This window comes from Python bivittatus, unplaced genomic scaffold (assembly GCF_059951505.1).
Source record: "Python bivittatus isolate LINGU-HERP-01145 unplaced genomic scaffold, Pbiv_v1 ctg000610_np1212, whole genome shotgun sequence".
Lineage (NCBI taxonomy): Eukaryota > Metazoa > Chordata > Lepidosauria > Squamata > Pythonidae > Python > Python bivittatus.
This window is the reverse complement of record NW_028277088.1, coordinates 2,811,734-2,831,176: the sequence shown is the minus strand read 5'-3', so window position 1 is coordinate 2,831,176 and position 19,443 is coordinate 2,811,734. Positions and strand designations below refer to the sequence as shown.

The 19,443-nt window shown below is 48.9% G+C and overlaps 1 protein-coding gene across 2 annotated transcripts in view; it reads right to left on the bottom strand.

Annotated features, from left to right (window-relative positions):
- GJC2 (gap junction protein gamma 2) overlaps positions 1–19,443 on the bottom strand; it is a 59,064-nt gene extending 39,621 nt beyond the window's left edge. The window contains exons 1-2 of one of the 2 annotated variants that reach the window (XM_088150263.1): positions 18,929–19,443; positions 11,082–11,190 (exon numbers count right to left, since the gene is read on the bottom strand). The gene's annotated coding sequence lies outside the window, so the exon portion shown is untranslated. Of the gene's footprint in view, positions 1–7,622; positions 7,734–11,081; positions 11,191–18,928 lie in introns of those variants that run through there. The other variant, XM_088150264.1, reaches the window with a different exon arrangement.

The window sequence follows — 19,443 nt, the reverse complement described above, 5'->3', positions numbered from 1 at the left end:
GAGCAGCACTGCAAAGATGGAACAGGAGACGTGGAGCCATTAGGAGTCTGGTTTTGGCAACTTAGAGAAGCTGCTCGCCTTTGGCAAATACCCACCTTGGCCCTGGCGACTACGTCTGTACCACTAGCCTGGAAGATCTGGGGAATGGAATCAGGGTAGCATAAAACTGCCTTCCTTCCCCTCTTTTCTCCCTTTGCCTGGCCTCCTCATTCTAGCTATGCTTCTCTCGCCATTAACTAGCCATCACAGATCTTTCTGAAAGGCCCAGCAGAAGATAATACCGGTTATATTAAAGTAGGCGATCAAATGGGACTTTTTATTGTCCATCCAGTCCTGAAACTGAACTTCCCGGCAGTTCCCCCCTCCAGATGTAGGACCAGGATGCAGCTGCTGTGGTTTCAAGCTCTCCGCTTGCATCCAGGCCAATGCACATCTGGGCGGAATATTGACGCCTGTCCATCTGCTTCAAAGCGTTTGTGGTGGACCGACAAAAGAAGCTAAAAATCTGTGTCACTGGAAACAGTCAAGGGGTTAACCATTTCTTCCGGCAAAAAAGCAGAGGAAATAACTTGGCGGAATAACATCAATTCTATTGTCCTGCATGGGAAGGAGGCGCACAGGAAGGTCCCCAGAACATATTTTGCCAAGATTCCTCGTTGGGAAGACTTCACTGGTGCTCATCCATAGCTATCTAAAGTGGAGGAACCTTCTTGACTAAAGACATGCCATCTGGTCTATTAATCCACCTTCCTCCAGACCTGGTGGATGCCAACACCCAGCAAAGGAATCCAACAGATTCAAAGGAAGCAGGCGGGGCAAAAAAAATTGAGCCACTTTGTGGTAACACAAAGTCCAACTGAAGGAGAAGGAGAAGATGGAGAAGGAGAAGATGGAAAAGATGGAGAAGGAGAAGATGGAGAAGGAGGAGATGGAGATGGAGAAGGAGGAGATGGAGAAGGAGAAGATGGAGAAGGAGACAAACAAGGAGGAGAAGGAGGAGGAGAAGAGGAAGAATAAGCTGTTTTCAAACCCATTGCAGCCACCAGGCCTCCATGACAAACCCTTTGGTTTAGCTGCTAAGCTATGATGGAATCTTCACAAACATTCACAGCTCTGTAAGCCCTTAAGAATTACCATGAAGGGACCTGGAAATGAAAAGGGAGGCATGAAGTGAATGGGAATAGATGCAATATCAGGGCAAGAGCAGACAGTCTCAGTGGCAACTGAATGACAGGGCCCACCTCTCAAGCCAAACCATGACTGGGTTCAGGAAAGTCTGCCGATGGGGGGAGGGGTCAAAAAAAGTCAAGATGGAGGGTGCACCCCCATGATCAAAGTCCCATCCCTTTTTAATGTGCATGCAACAACTTGGCTGGCTTTCTGAGTACGTTATCCCTAAGTGGGGCTAACACTATGCTAGAATTAAGCCAGAACTAGACAAACCACGATGGTTTAGTATAATGTGCAATACCCACAATGTAAGACAATGGTCTGCGTGCGGCAAGTGTGATATCTGCAATGTGAGCCCTACAATCCAGAGTACGTTAGATTTGCAGGAACCATTTCAGCAGCCGGCCTGCTAGGATAACACGCCGGTGTGTTTGCACTGTATGATTTTTCTTCACTCCATGCTGGACTCAGGGCAGTTTGCTTGAGCAAGTGCAAAGAACACTTAAATTTGCACACTGCTGATTAGCTAATGAGTTGATCCCAAAGATCCGGCGCACTGCAAGCCGGACTGTCAAGAGGCTTGAAGGGGTGATACCTACAAAGCCACCACCTCCTTCAATCAGAGTCACTTTGTGTGAGATGTGCAGCTATATTATTTATGTGTGTGTGTGTGTGTGATAAATAAATAAATAAAAATTTTAAAAGGAAAAATAAAGCATTAAATCCAGGGGGGAGGCACAGACAGTCCTCGCATTTATTCCAAAACCTCTCAGCAATTATCAGTTTGGACCTCTGGTAAGAGCACGGTGTCCCTTCCCAGATGGCCTGCCCTATTTTTCAGCACGAGAGAGAGAGAGAAAAAGAACATCAGAAAAAGAATAAAAGGAGACGTGTCGGGAAGGGGGGGGGGGGGGAAGGAAGCTTAGAAAGAAAAAAAAACCAGATTGCTGTTCTCAAAACTGGCTGTGGCCCCTCTCTACAGCCCAGTCTTCCATCCAGTCCTGAGATTTCCTTGTGGTCTCCCATCCAAGTGCTAACCAAGTCTCACTCTGCTCCGCTTTGCAAAATAAACCAAGGGAGGGGGAGGATAAAGAACCATCTGGAAAGAATATACAAAAAGAGAAAGTAAAAAAATCTCCCTCCAGACTTTGGCGGCTTCACAGAAGCATATCTTCAGTTTTCTTAACAACAGAGAAGAGATCTGCCGTTGCCCCTCTGGGACTTTTCCCCTCCTTCCCAACCTAACACCCCGTCCTGGGATCTCCTAGTGGTCTCCCATCCGAATACGGCCCAGCTCTAACCTGCTTAGTTTTTGGAGCTCAGCCAAGTTGGGCTGGGCGCTACCTCTTCCTTTTTCCAATGTCCATGCGTGGACGAGGAGAAGAGGAAGAAGGGGGCTGAAAGAGGCCGTGAAAATGTTGAGCTTGGAGAGCCCAGATCCTTATGACTGTGCACAGGCCAGCATCCAGGTTTCCTAAACTCAGATTAAGCGTTTCAGGAAGGGAGAGAGAGGTGCGCCACCTTGTGGTGCCTGAAAGAGGCCGCAGTTGTTCATCAACAGCCCCACAATTTTGCCCCAAGTCTTGCATTAAGGAAAAACTCCAGATATCTGCAGATGCTTCAGATTTTAAATGGCAGAATTCCAGCTAGGAACACGCTATTTTGCACAAACACCACAGAGCTCATTCTAAGCCTATTCAACTTGAGCATCATTTATTTACTAATTATTTATTAGCAAGATTTAGAACTCAAAACAGCGGGACTTGGGGTGGCGTACAATAAACCAAAAAAAATCACCACCCCAAACCACATAACATTAAACATCTACAACATATAAATATAAACCACAAAATTAAATACAAAATTAAATACCAAACATCTACAACACATACATACAGGGAGTCCCCAGTTTCAGAACGAGTTCCGTTCCCAAGTTCTGTCCTTAAGTACAATTTGTACGTAACCCGGAACACTATGATTGTATCATACTGTACAAGCAGTATTGTGCAATGAACTCAAACCATTGTGTATTGAACTTGAATCATTGTTTATTCAACCCAAATTTTGCTATCTTAGGCTCCGTTCTTAACTACGGGTCGTCCGGAAAATGTATAAAATGGCGACCAAGCAACAGAACAGAACAGAGTGGTTGTTTCCCACCAAGCCGTTCGTTTTTCGTGCAACCGAAATTTGAAGCGTAAAGCAATCCCCAGCAAAAAGCAACGGGAAAAAAAGAGATGATGATGAAGATGGTGATAGATTAAACTTCTCTGCCACCCAACCCCCTTCCAACAAGGAAGGGGGGAAAAAATCAGTGGTGTTTTCAGACAATGCAACGATGCCAAGAGCTTCTATCAAACCTCTGGCCCCATTTTTTTACCCCTTAAAATTCACAGATTGATGGGGAGTGGGGTCATCGGTTATCTTTCAGCGCTGGTGGGTTTGTGATCAAATCCAATCCAATCTTTATTGCAGCTCTAGGCCAGCATGAGGAAGGCGGGGTACGGTCGTTAAAAGAAGCGTCAAGGATATATTAAGAGTAAAAATAAAAACCTAGACAATTATGGAAAGCCAGGAGGTATAACAGATGCAGTAGATGAATTAAAAAATAAAAGCTTATATAAAAAGCGAGCATCTAAAACAGTGTTTCTCAACCTTAGCAACTTTAAGATAGGTGGACTTCAACTCCCAGAATTCCCCAGCCAGCATGGCTGGCTGGGGAATTCTGGGAGTTGAAGTCCACCTATCTTAAAGTTGCCAAGGTTGAGAAACACTGATCTAAAAGAAGGGGTAGAGCATTAGATGGGTGTAAGGGAGCATAAATGTTTAGACTATATCTATCCTGGTGGGTTTGTGGATTTTAAACCTGTAAGCTGCCCAGAGTCTGATTGATTGATTGATTGAATCTTAAATACATGACTCTGGGTGTCGAACAATACTAAACAGAGTAAAAACACACACACACAAATCAAACACCCAGCAGCCAAGAGAAATTACAAAACAATCCATCTGCACAACCAGGAAACGGGCTCCGTCACACCGCTGGGCCCCCCTTGCGTAAAATGGGCAGCTCTGTATCTCCGATCAATCCATGAATTCATCGATCGATAACATCTGGAAATATTGGCCCTGTCCCCTGGGGGACTCCACGGCCCATAAATGGGGTGCTGGGGAGAGCCATTTGTGGACGGCCTCTTCCCCACTTTTGAGAGAATAGGAGGAGAGAGAGAGTGTGTGACCCCTCTCAGGTTGGGACTATTCCAGTCAGAGGGGACTGTACCACATCTAGCCGAGGAAGCAGATCATGAAAACGACAGAGGAAGCCGCATCAGGGCATTTTAAGCAATCTTTAGGATCTGCCCCCAGGGCTGCTTTTGCACGGCCCGCAGACAAGACAGGCCTCTGATTAAACAGGATAGAAAACAGCCCTTGATCCCGGCCGTGCTGGAAACAAGGGTTGCCTTGCAAATGTCAGCCTCCGGAGTAAACAGCGTGGAGGGTGCAGAGGACTGCTGGAGAGATTCAGGGGGCCCTTTGCAGGCTTCCTCCCGGCGTCTCCCCAATGCACAAACCGGCTCTCGGACAAGGGGGGACTTTATGCCAAGGCAGGGGGTGCCAGCTCTGCACACCACACCTGCTTTTCACCCACCAGCCCTTACCCAGCCCTGTTCACCTGGCTACTGAGTGCGGGGTCCACCCTAAACCCCGATCCTTAACACTCCATGACCGAGCTGGATTCTCACCACACGCAAACCCAGCCCAAACAATCAATCAATCAATCAATCAATCAATCAATCAAACAATCACCAATAAATCAATGCCAAGATGAGCGCTGCTCAAGTTTCTCGCGGGCGTTCCCAATGTCTTTCACTGAGCTTGGTACGCATCTTGTGTGAATGCCCCAAAGGGAGGCAGGCTTGAAATGCAAAATTATAATGCTAGTTCTCTCTCTATTCCTCAAGATGCAGAGAGCCAGGGTTATTCTACACCGCCTCCTGCATTAGCCACAGGAATGAAGCCAGGCTTCATTCAGCCCAGGTTATGTCTGTTCTGTCCTTCTCTTGGACAGCTGCTGAGTGCCCACACAGATTGCCTGACCAAGGTTACGATGTGTGCTTGGTTCAACAGCCCTGGGCCCATTTATCCAAGGTGGGGATACAAAGACAGTCCTGATGTTTAAAATTGAACTTAAAACTGGCCTACCGCGTAGGGCTGTTGCAAGGAGTTTGGAGAGGAGGCTTGGTATCCCTTGTCTCACCCTCCCCTCTCCTCCTCCCTCACCATTTGAACCGTGGTGGCTGGAAACCAAACTTTTCAAGAGAAGTTTAACCCAAACTGGCTTTAGCCAGGATGCAAGGAATCAAGCTGGGATCACAACCCTGAATGTGAAGCTGGCTTGTTTTCCTAAACGAGAGGCTCGCTGCAAATGATCAAAAGTCAAACCCAGTGGCTGCCCTCCCCCAATACTAGGGCCACCTGGTCACTAAACGAATCCCTTTTCGGAGTTGACATAATACAGGGAACCATCAAAGGGCTGCGATTGCCTCTAACCCCCAAGCCATAAAAAAGACCTAACCAAGATGTGCATTTACAAATCTTAGCACGCTGTGCAAATGTAACTTTAAGCATTTCCCTGATGCAGACAAAGGCATGAAAGAGAAGGTCACACATCTCCTTGGATGAACCTAGACTCCTAGGGTGGAATGAGACCTTGGGAGGTCTTCTAGTCCACCCCGCTGGGGAAGAACCCCTGAACCATCCCAGATAAACGGCTGACCTTTGGTGGAAAGCCTCCAGTGACAGAACCCCCATGCGTTCAAGATACGAGGTTTCAAACGCAGAAACTCTAAAGTTTCTTCCATATAAACGCAAACCCTTTCTTAACTAATACAGTTCAAATATATAACACAGGAACCTGCATCGTCAAAGACAGTTTGGCATCATTTGTAGACAACATCAATCTATAGGGAAGGAAAAACTTCAGATACTGTAAACCAGTGTTTTTCAAAACTTGGCAAGTTTAAGATGGGTGGACTTCAACTCCCAGAATTCCCCAGCCAGCCAGGCTGGGGAATTCTGGGAGTTGAAGTCCACCCATCTTAAACTTGCCAAGTTTTGAAAAACACTGCTGTAAACCATTTAACTGCTTTTAAAGCTTCAGAAAGTGGGTGAGAATCCATGAATTAGAAAGCCCTTTCTTTTTCAAAAAAGAGGAAAAATGAAATTCTCAATCTGTTACAAGGCTTTGGGCTTTCAAAATCAATTCCGATTGATTAGCATTTCCCCTTCAGGTAGCACATTTTCAACAGATACCAGATCTTCTCTTTCTTGTAAGCCATCTCATAAAGAGAGTTTTCAATGCCATAAGGATCTGGCAAAGTGTTTGATGGTAATGTCACCATTTTTAATCCAAATATCGCGGATCTGATTCATGCACCCTATTGTCCCCCAAGCTTTGGTCTGCGTAGCGTTGATTTACTGAATAAACTCCCATTGATGGGTTTACTCATCGGGCTAATCCATACACCGTGTTTTCCAAACCACAATCATTGGGCTGTTTGGAGTAAGATAAATCCAAGTTAATTTAAGCAAGGCTTTGCAAGATGCGCAAAGAAGCAGCTAACTTCAGATCCCCCTTTTCTAAACCAGCCTAGGGTTCGCGAAGACTGTGCACCGCAAAGCAAATAATTTAGGCCAGCCTAACCCTACTTCTGGTGTGCCCCAGCAACGATGACTTACAATTTGCAAATTTCCAGAGAGCTACTGAATCCTCAGAGGGTGCTAGGTGCTGTACAGGGAGAACCGACTTTTTAGTTTAGCATGAGTTTAAAGAGAAGATAGCAAGCTTTTCCCAATTAAATCGAGAACATCCTTAAAAATACCAGCACAGGACAGAGTTTTCTTGGCTCAAATGCCCCAAAGATGGGAAGAAACTTCCATCTCTTACCCTCAATTGGCACATACATGCAGACGTTCCCCACAAACTCAGTTTCATGTCACTGAAACCTGACCTAGCTCCATGCTCACCCACACACTCATCAAAGAAAGTTCACACATTTTTGCACTGCCATAGAGAAAACTCCGCTCTTCCAGCAAATAAAAGTGGGTTAAAAAGAGTTCAGAAGTGCCTAATTAGGACTAAGGGTTCCTGAGCAAACACTTATAAATCACCATCCATGCTGGCCTATGAGCAGAACGAACCCCCACGAAAAAGAAAAGAAACGGCGAAGAAATCCGGATGCCCATTCTCCCCACTTTATCCCCTTCCTCCAGGAAAAGAGCTCTTAGGGCTGAAGTTACGTTTAATGATCAGATCGACCATAAAGAGCATTGTTGAAGTACGTATCTGTAACTTCCACAGCCGACTCAAAAGGAATGGTTTGGAACTTACAAGCTGCTGAAAAACTGCCAGAAAAGGAAAAAGAAAGGGGGGAAGAAACCAAGGGACGTACTAGGAATTCTTCTGGCATCTGCAAGAGTTTCCTGTCTTCTCGGCCGGCGTCTTCTTCTCCATTTTCCTCTGCTTTCCAGACGTCTTCGGTAGAGAGCCCGAGCAAAGCTGGGGATCCGGCGTCTTCTGGGTCCTCCCCTCCCTTCCCGTCCCTTCCCCTCCCCGCCTTGGAGCCAACCCTCGGTCCCCCTGGAAGGATCTGGAGGTTTTGCTCCAAGAAGATGACTTCCTACACGAGGGCAGTGGGACAAAGGGAGCGGGCAGGAGGTCCGGCGGTCCAGCTGCAGGAGGCACTGCAGAGAAGGCTGGGCGAAGGAACTGCTCAAACGCAGAAGGGGACACGGTGCTTCTCACCTCGCCAAGGAGGTGGGCACGGACGCCCCACTTCCACAGAAGTGCCAGGTAAGGGCAGGAGTACATCACCTCTTCCATCCACCGGCCACCCAGGAGCCCAGGAAGGACACCTAGTCCTTCTCCCCATGATATGGAAGCTTCAGCTGGAAGGCTGCGCGTAGACCAGGGTGTTTCACACTTGGCAACTTTAAGATGGGTGGACCTCGACTCCCAGAATCCCCCCGCCAGCATGCATGGACTTCAACTCCCAGAATCCCCCCGCCGGCATGCATGGACTTCAACTCCCAGAATCCCCCCGCTGGCATGCATGGACTTCAACTCCCAGAATTCCCTGGCCAGCATGTTGGCCAGGGAATTCTGGGAATTGAAGTCCACCCATCTTAAAGTTGCCATGGTTGAGAAACCCTGCATTACAGCCATGCACAAAGGTGGTTCCGCGATTCAATCCCATTTCCAAATCAAATCAGCCTCCGGAATCCAGTTGAGTAGGACACCTCTGAACAAATTCGGACCGTTCTCTGCAGAAACGGCCTTTCGCAAACCAAGCTGAACATCCGAGTCAAACCTACTACATCTGCATCAGTTTCTCTCTCCAAATCGATTGCGTCGGAATGCTTTTCAGAGCCAAATCAATCATTTGCATCAGGTTTTGCCTGATTTACACAGGCCACGTTGTCGTCCCCCTGCAGCCCCTCGGAGGATTAATATCAGAGGGGAGACTGCAACTCAGTTCTCTCCAGCAGAACCCAATGCACTGGCTGGGTTCAAGTTTAATAAATTACCATTTTTCTTATTATAGATCAGAATGAACCATGGTTGGTTTCCACACGGTTTGGTGAATGAGCCGCCACCGTCTAGGTTTGCGTATCACGCTTCACGTGCACTAATGGCAGGGCTGCTGACCCACAGACAAACAAACTTGATTCTAGCTTAGTCCAACCTGCAAACCCAGCCGTTTTCTAACCACGTTCCCATGAAACAGGCTGCCAGATGACGTGTTGGGTCCTCCCTCACTGGAGGTCTTCAGGGGCTGAACGATCCTCTGTCAAAATGCTCTAGTGGATCCTGCACCAAGAAGGGGGCCGGAGCGGTTGATCTCTATGGTCCCTTCCAACTTTATGATTCTAACACTTGAATTCCTTGGAAGTTTATTAGGGAAGCCTCCATGTCCAGGTCAGCAGGGCAGGAAAGTCAACACTGAAAGTCATTCACACTCACAAGTGTGCAACGAGCAGTGCTAACTGCACCAATCCCCAGGCTGTTGAAGTATCTTCCATGTGCATGAATGGATATGCAACCTCCATCAGCTTCCCCAACTTGGAGTCCTCCAGATCTAGGCTAAGATCCAGATCTCCCCAAATCCTTAGCCAACAAAACACGCTTTGGCAGCAGCCGTGAGGAAGGGAACGTTGCTGGACTCCCTAGTATTTGCACAAGAAGTTTGGAAGCGTGAACAAGAAAGGGTTAAATGTAGCCAGTCTTACCCCTGGAGATGGGCTCAGCAAAGTTGGTCAAGGCTCTCCCTCGCCTGCCGAACCTTGAGTGGCCACATCTTAGGACAGCCTTCCCTAAAGTTTCTCAGATGTTGGACTTCAACTCCCAGAATTCCTTGGATGCTAGCTAGGGATGCTGGGAGCGAAAGTCCAACCCAGCTGTAGAACACCAAGTGGGGGAGTGCTAGGAAATCTCTAAAAAATCATTCTACCTCTGCTCCAAGGGAGGGTGATCGAGTTTCAGTCTCTTGGATACAACTGAGGGAGCCGAGTTGCAGAACTGCCATTTGGGAAAGGAAATTGGCTCTATTACCTTCCCCAAAGTATTAAAGGTCCCTGAATATCTAGAATTCTCTAAAACAGAGTTTTTCAAACTTGGCAGCTTAAGATGGGTGGACTTCAACTCCCAGAATCGCCCAGCCAGCATGTGTGGACTTCAGTTCCCAGAATTCCCTAGCCAGCATACTATCTGGGAGATGCTGGGAGATTCTGGGAGCTGAAGTCCACACATCTTCAAGTGGCCAAGTTTGAAAAACACTGCTCTAAAAGGTGAATTTTAGCAGAGAGCCACCATTTTTTCAACCCTGCCATGCCCTGACTATAGAGAAAAATCAATTCCCCATTTCGAAGGGGGAGGAAGAACAGCTTCCTTCACCTGCTCTGTGAAAACCTGCACGCCTGCTTTCTGCCCCCCTGTGCCAGCCAGTAGAGTTGGCAAAGGGCATCTCATAAGCACGTGTCAACGCTTCAGAAAAGGAATTTTTTATTTCCGTACCTTTTCCCTGGGTGCCATTCTGGTCAGAATCATGATGCCAAATCAAGGAGGGTCTCTGGTTTTAAACCCAGCCTTGTTCAGGCTTGATTCTAGCTCACACCGCATGTGCAAAATCAGGGTGGGCTTTTCTGTGTTCCTGCACGTTAGCATTACATTTGGGGGAGAAAGCTCCCCCAGCGGGAAAACACAGCATGTTTCTTGAACTGCGGATCCAACACTGTTCTCAAAGCACCTACCAGCTGAGAGCAAGTATTCCCAACCCCGAACATGCAGGTTTTCTGCACCCAGAATGGGAAATCATCAATATTCAATGGATCGTTTGCTTCCATTTTTCTCAATTCAGCCTCTATGGATGTCTGGCTTTTGGTCCACAAGGTGAAAACCATCAAGGCTGGTGGCCATGAGACAAGAGAAGAGGAAGTCCAGGCCAACTGCTAGTGGACAGCTCCTCAACGTCTCCTTCGCCACACTTGCAATCCGGAGCAATTGGAATAACACAACTGCCCGAGTCGCCAACTTCAGGAAGGCTCACGTGGGAAGACCCGATGCAAAGATCTAGAGTCAAGAACCATGCCCAGTCGGGCTTTGCAACACCCAATGGAGTATACGTGCATTGCAAACACTCATTCCCTCATTTTTTTCTTTCCACCACTCCCATGCTATCGTGAATGGGAAAGCACGTTAAATAAAGTTTATTTCGGGGGAGGAAGAAAGAACACGCACAGCGGGCACCAAACTTAAACCCCAAGAATCTTCTGGCTGAAAAGCAGCGCCTTTGCAACAGGAGAGACCCGCCGAAGACCTTATGATTAGCAACAGCGAAACACACTTTCCATACCTTCCACAGACAGGAAATAAAAGGTGGTCCTCAGCTGTAGACCTTCCCCCTTTGTTTCACCCCCGACACAAACGGAGGGCTTGTGCAGCACGAGCCGGCGGCTTCACCCCTGACACGAAGAGAAAGGAAGAAAGAGAAGCGATTCATCATCATTTGAACGCCCTACCCGTGGGCTTGCACCACCAAGCACAAGGAAGCATCATGTCACATCGGCTTCTGAAAGGGCTTCATTGTTGCACCTCCCGGACTCTGGGCGGCCGGAACGGCACTCCGGATTTCAGGGCTCAACCCCGTGGATCTCTTCCCCCACCTCACCATGTCCCCCTTTGGACACTGTCACCCCGTAGGCCTGGAGACGTGGGAGTCCCTTGCGAAAACCCCTTGAACGAACACCCCGATTTGTGAAGCAGAGCGATGGAAGCCAGGTCCAGACCGGGCCATGGAGACAGGCAAGTTGCGCATAATACAGTGTATAATGCAGGCAACCTTTGGGCACGCTGCAATGTTTTTTTCTAGGAGGATAGCTAAGCTGCTTTCTTTGAAAACAACCACCTCTCCTTCTAGACCCAGAATCCTGGTTTGCAGCCGCTTCCTTCCATTGCTGGGGTCTTCCAGTGGGAGACAGAAGGGCATTCTTCGGCCTTCACCCTCTCTTGATCAGAAAACAGAACCGGGCCAGACACTAAACCCGTGTTCCTCAACCTCAGCCACTTTAAGATGGGTGGACTTCAACTCCCAGAATTCCCCAGCCAGCCATGCCACACTAACCCACGCCACCCCCTTTTCCCTCACCGACCCCCTAGATCTTTCCACCACCCACAGGGAGAGCGGTACCACCCACCTTGGGAACCCCTGCTTTAAGGCACTGCACCCCTTTTTGCTTTTGAACCCAAAACAATGCATGGCCCGAGCATATGGGGTGGGGATGGGGGTCTTCTACCCTTATTTTTATCCCCAGGAGAACCCTCTGAGATTGGGTGAGAGCCAGCAATGGGCCCAAAGTCACATCTGGAGCTTCTGTGGTTGAGTGAGGACTTCAATTTGAGTCTCCTGTGTTCAATCAGTGTCTTCACCACCACCCTACTGTGGCTCTTCAAAGCAGCTTTTTTGAGCTTTGTACTAACATGGTTACATGGTGGTTTAGAACCTAAGTTGCTTTCTTCTTCCAAATCAACAACTGCTCCCCTCCCCTGATGCACTTTTACGTGATCTGGATTTCAGCTCCAGCAAGCATCTCCAATGATAAAGGGAACCGTAGTCCGGTTCATCTGGAGGACCCCAGATAGACTATCCTTTATGTAATTGTGATCAGGATCTTCTCAACCCTGATCAGTAGTTCTCCAGAATCAAACCCCCGAAGGGTTAGCCATGATCCTCCTGATGATGCTGAACATCACCTCTCAGAGGCCATCTCCAGCAGAAGTCAAGATTGAGTTTCTCTGTGGCTTTGCTGCCATCTAATGGCGACCCACATCTTCAGGCTAGGAAGACCGTCTATGGCAGTATTTCCCACCCCTGGCAATTTCCAGATGGGTAAAGGTCACTTCCCAGAATTCTCAGCAAAGGCCCTGCAGGCCAGGGAATTCTGGGAGTTGAAGTCCATACATCTTAAAGTTGCCAACTTTGAGAAACACTGGGGTAATCCAACACATTTGCAGAGGCACAGAGAAGATAGCTTGACTGCAGTTAAGTAGAAATCCAAAAGTCTGCTTTGGTCTGCAAAGGGATCAGGTCATGGGGCAATGGAAGAACATCTTAAATTCCCCCCCTTTTTTTAAATTAGCCACAGTTTACCCTAAAGTGTAACCTAAAGGCAACACAGCCCCAAATCAATCACAGGGAGAAATGACCCTGTTTGTCTCCCAGGGATTCTGCTGCACTATTTACAGCAAAATTAACTCTCCATCCAAAGTGCTCGTGTGCGGCCACATTATTTATGGAAGTCCAGACATGCACCAGAAAAACGGAGCCAAGAAACGCCAGTTTGATGCTCCAAATAATTTTCCCATCCCTGGATTCCAAATGTTGAAGTGCTGTGTTAACCATGCATCTCTTCTCACGGTGCAAAAAGATCTCACCTATTTACTTTTTTCCCATCGCTGGTTTAAAAAAAAAAATTAGAAGGGTTTTAAAAAGAACTCCGTCTACTCAATAGCACTGCATTAGCAACAGGACAGGAAGACACTAAGATTGCGCCGTTGCATCAAGATTTGGAGAACGCAACTTCTAAATCTAGCAATGGAATCATTATCCGAGACAGAAAAGTTTTAGGTCTTGTTAATCCAGGAAAGAAAAAAGGAAGGTAGGGCCAGGTTCACGTGCTACCAATTTTGCCTTCAAAAGTGAGTTTGACTGGATTTTGTTTTCTTCGTTGAAAATAAAGGAGTTAAGCTAAACTGCCTGTCTATTTTTTTTAAATGAAACTTCTGCACAGAGCAGGGCCACTAACAGATTAGCAAGAGGAGATCAGAGCTGAAATGAAAATGCAGGGGGGCTCGGGTGGGAGAGTCCAAAGGGTAGAGACTCAGACCCCCTTCCCTTCCTTTAACCCCTCCCCCCAGATTACTCTTCCACTTCCAAGCTGGAGAAGGCAGGTTTCAATCTGCAACAAGCCATAATCTGTTTCCACCCGAGCAAACCTTCTGTCCCCAGCGGCTTGCCTGGCTTAGATGTTACAGAGGATTTTTAGAGCCTAAACCCCTGGTGACCTCATGTGGACTGGGAAGCTAAGCTGGGTGGGGTGTGGTTAAGATGTGGATGGGAGACCACCAGGAAAGGCCAGGGTCTTCGCGTAGATGGGAAAATGAAAACCCAGTCTAGAAGAAGTCAGTGGCAAAGCCATCTATGGTTGCCAGAAAAAATACGTGCACCTTGTTGGAGAGACCGCCTCTCCCCAAACACATCTGCCCATCCCACCAGAGAGGACATGCCATGAGTCCCATTGGCTAGGGAGCTTCACTTGGTGGGTCCTAGGTGGTGGGTCTTTTCTGCTGTGGCCCCCACTTGATGGAACATTCTGCCCCCTAAGTGAGGCTGGCCTTATCCTTTTTAACTTTCCTGGTTAAAACCTGATTGTGCCATCAGGCCTGGGGACCGCAGGGGACTGCCGAAACACTGAGATGGCTCCCGGGTCATTAACCTCTGCTCTTCGCCTGGTATTTTTTATTTTTTTAGTTCTGTGCCTTTTCTAATCTTAACGTTTTTAATAATCATAATATTAATACTTGTTGGTATATATTATGCAAACCCAGAGTCACAGGTTTGGTTGCCTGATGCAGGTGAATAAAAAAATAAGATGTCCGTGGCGTCCCCAAGAGTCAAGTTGACTCAAAGGAGACTTCAGGTTTTTAAAATGCTGGGTTATTCATCATTGCTCCCCGTTTCTTCCTACTGGGGGAAGGGAAGCTACTGCATGGGGGGCATCCTCCCCCAACGGGCAGGGGGGAACTCCTGTACGGGGCACAGAATTTTGCAGAAACCAACCAAGAACCATCTGGAGGGGCTTTAACCTAGAAGTCAATCTTGGTCACCGAGGGACCCTTCCCAACTAGGAACCCACGTTGAAGGGCCTGAATAGGAGGCACTGTTCCAATTCTAAGATTTGCCCCCCCCCCCACTCTCTTTAAGAATAGCCAGCAGCATCAGAGTCTGGATTTGGGGGATGTTTTTGGGGGAGGGGGGATTCTCTTCCTCGCAAAGTCCCTGGTTCCAAATGAAAAGACAGATCGCCATCATGCAAAAAAGCAACCAAGGGAAGCCAGATGTGGCCCTCCCTGGGGTGCACAGAGGCAGGCCCTGCTCCAGCTGATGGCCCCTCCCTTGGGAGCCTGTTCTTCCACCTTTTCTGCTTCTGACGGATTTTGCACATTTTTACGCAAGGCTGGAGAACGAGAGAGAATTCACAATAAAAAAGACTCACAGGTAGAGATATCCATGTATTACCCTCCTCAGCTCATCAGGTTGCACCCCACTTATGCCCACTTACTGACTTTCTGGGGAAGCCGGCAGGGAATGTCGCAAAAGGCAATCATGTGACCACGGGGTGCTGCAACCGGTCGTAAGTGTGAGCCGGTTGCCAAAGCGCCCAGATCGCAATCACATGACCACGGGGGTGCTGGGACAGCCAGAACTCGGAGGACTGGTGGTAACCACCATTTGTTCTGCACCATCATAACTTGGAACAGTTGCTGAATGAATCATCGTAGGTCGAGGACTACTTTCTGGTCACTGTAGGTATAATGTACTTAAAAACTGGGCTGGGTGGTTTTCTCTGTATGTAATCTATGTTTCATTTTCTGTGGTTTTCTCTGTAAAGACTGTATTGGTGTTTTGTGTCCTTTATTGTTCTATTTTCTGTAGGTTAAAGCACAACAATAAAAAATATAAATCCCTAAGAATTCCTAGTGGTCTCCTCTCCCCTTAGCAGTCTGAGTTCAACCAAGATTGGTCAGATGCTGCCCCCTGCTGGAGGCAAGATATAATTTTCACATTTACAGGGGCACGATGCCTGTAAAACCTACCTTGGCCATCTTGGTGCCAAGCAAGTCTTGGTCAGCTCATAGACATGAGTTTATCCTGTGCCTTCATTCCCACAGTTTCCCCCCTCTGTCTCCCTCTGTGCCTCAACAGCTGATTTTGTCTGGGTTTGGAAAGTAAGTAGGATCATTCTTGGATGGGACACCACAAGGTAATCCCAGGGTTCCAGGTTAGATTGGGAAGTCCAAAGAAAAACATTGCAGAAGAGGCCAATCCCTTTTGGACATGGCCAGAAAAACAGCAGGGATGTATCCACCAAACCACCAAGAACACAGCCCCATGAAGGTTTTTCTCTTCCTTCTTCCACGTTCTTTCTTAGATCTGTCTTCCCCCACATCCACCCACCTATCCTTCATTTCAGTTCTCCCTGGTTCCTTTATTCCAGAAAAAGCGAACACATTTCAGAAAACTGAGCCACTGTGTTAGACCCCACATATACGGCGCCTTAATGCCCCCTTAATTTCCACTCATATTTGTGCAAACATGGGGAGGGGGCTTTAAACAACACAACACAGCCCAGCCCTTTTAATTCGAGTGTTTAGACTTCTGCTGATACCCACTGACCGAAAGCAAATTTAATCTTCAGGGAATATGAATCTTCAGGGAATATGAATATGGAATACGGAGGCTTTATTTTTGAGTCAACGTGGGCAGGACCACATTATATGGGAAATAAATGAATGGGGGGGGGTTGAACGTATAGCTCAATTTTGGGCATCTTCCCCAGAAGCAGATCCACTGATGGACCTGCTTCCCTGAATTTACAATCTGCTGAAAATCATTTTGAAAAACACAGACACAGAGATTTTCAAGCTGATCCTTGAAAATAAGGCTCTTCTGTCCTCTGAAAATTGAGGCTCTTCTGTCCTTTAAAACCTGCCACCTTGATTCACCTTTCAATATTTGCACAGAAATATGTGCAAATTCTAAGCAACTTTGCTAGCAATGAGGATGCAAAGTGATGATGGGACGGTGAGCTGGTGAATTCGCTCCCGCTTTGTTCCAAGTTTGCAAGAAATCATCAGCAAGGGATCTCTTTCCGTAGCAGCTCTCCTACAACCAGCTTTACCAAGCGGTAAAGTGTTTGCCTTCCCCTAAGCTATCATGGGACATTCACAGGAATTCTTCCTACTACAACATTATTACCATTAAAATGGAAATACATTAAATTAAAAATAACTGCCTGAAGCTAGAAAACTAACACTTCCTGCTCCTTGACCTGCTTGCTTTCTCAATCTTAATTTTTTTTCTTACAAGGTACAGAAGAATTTCCATTATATCATGCCCTCCCAACTCCCAACTCCAACTGGGAAGAGAAACAGAACAAAGTGGGCAAATAAATAGATTTTTCCCACTTGAGGATATGTCCAGGCCTCATAAAGGGAGTGTCTCTGCTTGCACACTTATTCTGCTACAACATACACAAGGGTATAAACAGAGAGCTTGCAATCACACAGCCACCATCTTGACTTTTTTGACACACACCCCTCCGTGCAGCGGATAACAAAATGTTGCGGCTAAGGATTCACAAATGCAAGACAGACGACTGTGCAAAAGTAAATATTCCTTCAGAAGGGAGAAATCATTTCCCCAAAAGAGAAGGAAAACAGCCAGAAGCAGATTTCTTTTCCAATGAAGTGCGCTTCCTAGGGGCAGGCACCCCCTAGGAAAAACACAGGAACAGCTGCTGATATATTAAACCTTATATATTAAGAAAACAGGATGGTCTGGGGGGGGGGAAGTGCTGAACTAGGAGTGAGGATTCTTTAATTTGGATTCACACTATGAAAGGGGGTTAGACTAGATGACCTCAAGAGTCCTTGTTCCAGCTCTAGGATTTCGTTTCTACGCCAATCCAACTGCCATTTCCTAGATTTTTTATGCCACAGGAGATATAATATCTACATCATCAACCCACTCATATCCTTCCATCCAAGTTATTTATTTATTTTATGTATTTAGCAGGCTTATCCCCGCCCATCTCCCCCCAATGGGGCACTCTGGGTGGTTTACAACAAATTAAAACAAATAAATACATAATTAAAATTTATAAAAAAGAAAAACACATTTACACAGCCTGACAGTGTTCACACACCACGTTCAGCCAATTTGCTTAACTGTAATTGGCTGAAGAAACCACAGTCGGCTGGGTTTGCATGATACACTACGTCACACGGGATCCGTGTGGACTAATTCCCACACCACTGCTAGCTAGAAAGGCCTCCATCTGGCTTTTACACTTCACACACACCCAACCACGCTGCACGTTTCTCAAACCGGTGACCTCCAGACTTCAACTCCCACAATTCCTCACCCAGCCTGGCCATCACTGCTGAGAATTCTGGGATCTGAACGCTGCACATCTGGACGCTGCCAAGGTCTACTGGGTGTTAAGGAAACTCCAACCGATGGAGAGCCCTGTCTGCAGATAAACTTTTTCCCCAACTGATTTCCCCCAAGTCAGGTGACAGCAGCCACTGCGTGCAAATAAACTGATTCCCCCAACCGTGGTTGCAAAAGTCGTGTGAAAGGGGATGAGGGAAAGGACGCCAGCTTTAAACCCCAACCTCGGATTTCCTGGGATGTTCATAGGACATTAAATCCGTCCGAATTTCACCGAGTTAGACCCGGGCAGGGAGACGAACCTCAGTCGTGCCCCGACCAGATTCTGCCCCCGTTTTCTGCGGGGCGTGGCGAGGGCGTGCCATTCCGGGTCTGCTGGAAAATGCAAAGAAGATGCTCCTGCCCGCTCCCTCCGACCCCCCTTAGGAACATCTGGAACGGGCGTTCCGCCCACCTCGCTTTCTTCTTGCAGGAGAAAGTGAAAGAAAGCGGCGGCGGCGGCGGCGGCGGCGGGGTCTCCAAGCTTCAAAGCGCGCCCCGGAGCAGACAGCTCCGGCCCGGAGGGGCGCCCCACCGCCTTCGGAAGCCGCCGTCCCCGAGGGCCCAGGGGGCTCCCCGTCTGCCCACTCGCCAACCCGGTGCCAGCTCGGCCCGAGGTGCCAAACCGGCGTCGGAACCACCGCCCGGTGTGCCGCGCCGCGCCGCGCCGCGCGCCGCCGGAACGCGCGCTGGAGAGCCGGGCCAGCTAAAGCGGGGCTCCCCTCGGGCCAGCGGGTCGTGGGGACGCAGCCGGGGCGGTGGGGGGGAGCGGGCCTGGGACCCGCTTGCTTGCTCGCCCGCCCGAATCCTTAGGCGCCTCCGAGTCCTCCCCGCGCGCTCCGGCCGAAAGGCGCGCGCGGTGGCCCCGGGAAGCCCGGAGGCGCCCCGTTCTCTCCCGCGCGCCCGCCCAGCCGCCCGCGGCCGCTCACCTCTCGGCTCTCGCTGCTTCGCTGCAGACGAGAGGCGGGCTGGGTTCCGGCTGGCGCAGAAGCCGGACCTCTCCGCCGGGCCGCGTTCCGGCGGCTTAGGCAGCGCCAAGCGGCCGCGTCGCCTCGCAGACCCGCAGCACCCCCGAGGCAGCGCCGGGCCGGCCTTAGGGGAGCCGTGCGCCCGCGCGATGGGGGCACGTCTGAAGCCGGCCAGACCTTCCTCTGCCCCAGGGTCGGCGAGGCAGCAGACGCCCAAGGCAGCCGCTGCTCCGGCCGCTCCAACCCGCGGAGGCTCCGCGGCGAAGCCCACCCAAGCGCTGCAGCTCCGGGCGCGCGGCTGCGCGCACAGCCTGGCCATCGAAACGTGCGCTCTGGACGCGCCCGCTCCTCGCGGAGCCGAGCCACGGGGGGCAAGCCCACGGGGGAGGGGAGCCTTGGATCCACCCTCGGGACAGAAGGCTTCGGCGGAAAGGGGCCGTCCCGGGGTGAAACAGCAGCCTCTTCTGCCTGCTGCT